The sequence below is a fragment of the Schistocerca serialis genome, unplaced genomic scaffold, assembly GCF_023864345.2.
Source record: "Schistocerca serialis cubense isolate TAMUIC-IGC-003099 unplaced genomic scaffold, iqSchSeri2.2 HiC_scaffold_119, whole genome shotgun sequence".
NCBI lineage: Eukaryota > Metazoa > Arthropoda > Insecta > Orthoptera > Acrididae > Schistocerca > Schistocerca serialis.
In genome coordinates this window covers 90,001-95,000 of record NW_026047392.1, presented here as the reverse complement: position 1 = coordinate 95,000, position 5,000 = coordinate 90,001, and the positions used below count along the sequence as shown (strand labels likewise).

Genomic DNA, 5,000 nt, shown 5'->3' with positions numbered 1-5,000 from the left:
AACCTAACCTATGTTGTGCCTTAACCTAACCTATGTTGTGCCTTAACCTAACCTATGTTGTGCCTTAACCTAACCTATGTTGTGCCTTAACCTAACCTATGTTGTGCCTTAACCTAACCTATGTTGTGCCTTAACCTAACCTATGTTGTGCCTTAACCTAACCTATGTTGTGCCTTAACCTAACCTATGTTGTGCCTTAACCTAACCTATGTTGTGCCTTAACCTAACCTATGTTGTGCCTTAACCTAACCTACGTTGTGCCTTAACCTAACCTACGTTGTGCCTTAACCTAACCTACGTTGTGCCTTAACCTAACCTACGTTGTGCCTTAACCTAACCTACGTTGTGCCTTAACCTAACCTACGTTGTGCCTTAACCTAACCTACGTTGTGCCTTAACCTAACCTACGTTGTGCCTTAACCTAACCTACGTTGTGCCTTAACCTAACCTACGTTGTGCCTTAACCTAACCTACGTTGTGCCTTAACCTAACCTACGTTGTGCCTTAACCTAACCTACGTTGTGCCTTAACCTAACCTACGTTGTGCCTTAACCTAACCTACGTTGTGCCTTAACCTAACCTACGTTGTGCCTTAACCTAACCTACGTTGTGCCTTAACCTAACCTACGTTGTGCCTTAACCTAACCTACGTTGTGCCTTAACCTAACCTACGTTGTGCCTTAACCTAACCTACGTTGTGCCTTAACCTAACCTACGTTGTGCCTTAACCTAACCTACGTTGTGCCTTAACCTAACCTACGTTGTGCCTTAACCTAACCTACGTTGTGCCTTAACCTAACCTACGTTGTGCCTTAACCTAACCTACGTTGTGCCTTAACCTAACCTATGTTGTGCCTTAACCTAACCTATGTTGTGCCTTAACCTAACCTATGTTGTGCCTTAACCTAACCTATGTTGTGCCTTAACCTAACCTATGTTGTGCCTTAACCTAACCTATGTTGTGCCTTAACCTAACCTATGTTGTGCCTTAACCTAACCTATGTTGTGCCTTAACCTAACCTATGTTGTGCCTTAACCTAACCTATGTTGTGCCTTAACCTAACCTACGTTGTGCCTTAACCTAACCCATATTGTACCTTAACCTAACCCATATTGTACCTTAACCTAACCCATATTGTACCTTAACCTAACCCATATTGTACCTTAACCTAACCCATATTGTACCTTAACGTAACCTAATTTGTGCCTTAACGTAACCTAATTTGTGCCTTAACGTAACCTAATTTGTGCCTTAACGTAACCTAATTTGTGCCTTAACGTAACCTAATTTGTGCCTTAACGTAACCTAATTTGTGCCTTAACGTAACCTAATTTGTGCCTTAACGTAACCTAATTTGTGCCTTAACGTAACCTAATTTGTGCCTTAACGTAACCTAATTTGTGCCTTAACGTAACCTAATTTGTGCCTTAACGTAACCTAATTTGTGCCTTAACGTAACCTAATTTGTGCCTTAACGTAACCTAATTTGTGCCTTAACGTAACCTAATTTGTGCCTTAACGTAACCTAATTTGTGCCTTAACGTAACCTAATTTGTGCCTTAACGTAACCCATGTTGTGCCTTAACGTAACCCATGTTGTGCCTTAACGTAACCCAATTTGTGCCTTAACGTAACCCATGTTGTGCCTTAACCTAACCTATATTGTGCCTCAACCTAACCTATATTGCGCCTTAACCTGACGCACGTTGTCGCTGAACCTGCTCTGTAATTGTTATGCAACTCGTTAAATTAGTGTAGTGTTGCCTAACCGCAACCCTCGCAATATAGTTCGCTATTCGCACTGCCCGGTCCCCTGTGTATCGCGTCATGTTAAACACCTTGCAGGTGTTGCTGACTTTCCACATGCTCCTGCTATACACTGTAATGTGGATAGCAGCAGGACGTACATGCCCCCCCCCCTTCCCCCCTGCCTTCGCAAGCTGGTCGTTGAGAAGTTTGCATGTTCAATGCCCTTCGCATGCCGACGTACTCAGCCTACGTTGTGGTACGGCCTGTCACCTGTCCGCCGATGTACGCAAAACCCACAAACTGTACTGCACATTGGTCCGTATGTACTGAATGATACATCGTGGCACATGTGTGACCGTACGACGACTGCGCCTAGCAACGGCAGACCATACAGTCCAAATATTGTGCACGCAGCTACGTGTCGTCTCCCTATAAGAGCTGGATTGCAGTGTGGTACGCCATTCAGACGTGTGGGAGGAACGGACGCCCTGGATGGCGATCAGCATGAGCAGTCTGTTGATGTAGTGGAGCGTGTATTCGGACGTAGTCGTCTCTTCTCACACACCGTGATAGCATGTTGCACCGCGTTCCACATCTGCGACATCCTGCAGAGGCCGGCTGACAGTCGTTCGCGCAATGGACACCGCATACGTACGGGGGCTACCTTCCACGTGTTCTCGAGGCGTGCACATGTTGTTGCGTCTATGTGGGCAGACGTAGTGTGTTGTGACACCTGACACAGGCATGCAATACTCGTTGCAAATGGCGATGGACGTCTACGTTTGCTGGTGACGTTACGCAAATGAACAACAGGTAACCCGTTGTGGTGCGGTTGTTCTCGCTAGAGGTGAATCAGTGTTGGCGACGATCGGTCGAGCTATTAACCGGTTGTTTCAGGGATACCCACCATGCCCACGAACGTGAAAGGGGACCCACCATGCCCACGAACGCGAAAGGGGATCTGGGTGTGAGGCGATACGCGGCGGTGGCTGGGTGGGACCGTCCCCGGCCGGTGAGGGGGGGCCGCCCGGCGTGCTGGCAGCGCGGTGCGTGGGCGCACGCGCTACAGCCGGCTGGTGGGGGCGGCCAGTGGCAGGCGCGCCGGCCGACGGACGCGGCAGGCGGCGCAGCTGCGCGCCGGCGCCCCCTGCTCGCGGCGCCTTGCGGCCAAAGTAGGTCCTCGCGGGCCCGGTGCGAAGCGCGGTGGCCATCTGCAGTGTGCTGGTCCGATTGAGGACTGTGTGCGCTGAGGATGCGCCGCCGCCCGGCGCTCGGCGCCGCGACGCCGTCTGCTGCTCGGTCGCCCCAGCGGTTCTCGCAGGTGGTTTGTATCGCAGCTGTGCGGACGTGTTGGCGCGTGCGCTGTGCTGGGAGAGTTCGCTTCGGCACCCAAGTGGGGCTTTTGTCCTTCTGTGGCGCTGGCGTTGGAGCTGCCGGTCACCGTAGGTGGCGCGTGTTGTCTCCCGCCGGCAATGCCACGACAGCACGCTCCCGGGCCTCTGTCGGCAGCGGCAAGCTCAGTTGGGAGCACGGGTGGTCGCACCTAAAGCGTCTACTCGCCTAACTCCGGGCGATTGCGCCTCTCTCGAACCCGACCAAGTACTTAGGACGGCGCTGCGCGCCGCCGGGACCTGAGAGGGTTTCGAGGTGTGTTGTGCAGGGGAGCTCAGCCTCCTCCTGTTTGCAGAATAATTGAGCGGACGCTTGCGTGTTCGCGCGGGCCCCCGGGACACACTCCCGGGCGGCCGGCTGCTCAGCTCTAGTTGACGCAGCTCCCTGGTTGATCCTGCCAGTAGTCATATGCTTGTCTCAAAGATTAAGCCATGCATGTCTCAGTACAAGCCGCATTAAGGTGAAACCGCGAATGGCTCATTAAATCAGTTATGGTTCCTTAGATCGTACCCACGTTACTTGGATAACTGTGGTAATTCTAGAGCTAATACATGCAAACAGAGTCCCGACCAGAGATGGAAGGGACGCTTTTATTAGATCAAAACCAATCGGTCGGCTCGTCCGGTCCGTTTGCCTTGGTGACTCTGAATAACTTTGGGCTGATCGCACGGTCCTCGTACCGGCGACGCATCTTTCAAATGTCTGCCTTATCAACTGTCGATGGTAGGTTCTGCGCCTACCATGGTTGTAACGGGTAACGGGGAATCAGGGTTCGATTCCGGAGAGGGAGCCTGAGAAACGGCTACCACATCCAAGGAAGGCAGCAGGCGCGCAAATTACCCACTCCCGGCACGGGGAGGTAGTGACGAAAAATAACGATACGGGACTCATCCGAGGCCCCGTAATCGGAATGAGTACACTTTAAATCCTTTAACGAGTATCTATTGGAGGGCAAGTCTGGTGCCAGCAGCCGCGGTAATTCCAGCTCCAATAGCGTATATTAAAGTTGTTGCGGTTAAAAAGCTCGTAGTTGGATTTGTGTCCCACGCTGTTGGTTCACCGCCCGTCGGTGTTTAACTGGCATGTATCGTGGGACGTCCTGCCGGTGGGGCGAGCCGAAGGCGTGCGACCGCCTCGTGCGTGCTCGTGCGTCCCGAGGCGGACCCCGTTGAAATCCTACCAGGGTGCTCTTTATTGAGTGTCTCGGTGGGCCGGCACGTTTACTTTGAACAAATTAGAGTGCTTAAAGCAGGCAAGCCCGCCTGAATACTGTGTGCATGGAATAATGGAATAGGACCTCGGTTCTATTTTGTTGGTTTTCGGAACCCGAGGTAATGATTAATAGGGACAGGCGGGGGCATTCGTATTGCGACGTTAGAGGTGAAATTCTTGGATCGTCGCAAGACGAACAGAAGCGAAAGCATTTGCCAAGTATGTTTTCATTAATCAAGAACGAAAGTTAGAGGTTCGAAGGCGATCAGATACCGCCCTAGTTCTAACCATAAACGATGCCAGCCAGCGATCCGCCGCAGTTCCTCCGATGACTCGGCGGGCAGCCTCCGGGAAACCAAAGCTTTTGGGTTCCGGGGGAAGTATGGTTGCAAAGCTGAAACTTAAAGGAATTGACGGAAGGGCACCACCAGGAGTGGAGCCTGCGGCTTAATTTGACTCAACACGGGAAACCTCACCAGGCCCGGACACCGGAAGGATTGACAGATTGATAGCTCTTTCTTGATTCGGTGGGTGGTGGTGCATGGCCGTTCTTAGTTGGTGGAGCGATTTGTCTGGTTAATTCCGATAACGAACGAGACTCTAGCCTGCTAACTAGTCGCGTGACATCCTTCGTGCTGTCAGCGAT

The 5,000-nt window shown here is 51.6% G+C and overlaps 1 non-coding gene across 1 annotated transcript in view; it reads left to right on the top strand.

Moving 5' to 3' along the window:
• The first annotated feature begins 3,523 nt into the window (after positions 1-3,523).
• The window catches only part of LOC126434538 (small subunit ribosomal RNA), a 1,909-nt gene continuing 432 nt past the window's right edge, over positions 3,524-5,000 (top strand). Inside the window, exon 1 of the ribosomal RNA XR_007579306.1 lies at positions 3,524-5,000. This exon is cut by the window's right edge and continues 432 nt beyond it. This is a non-coding gene — a ribosomal RNA (small subunit ribosomal RNA).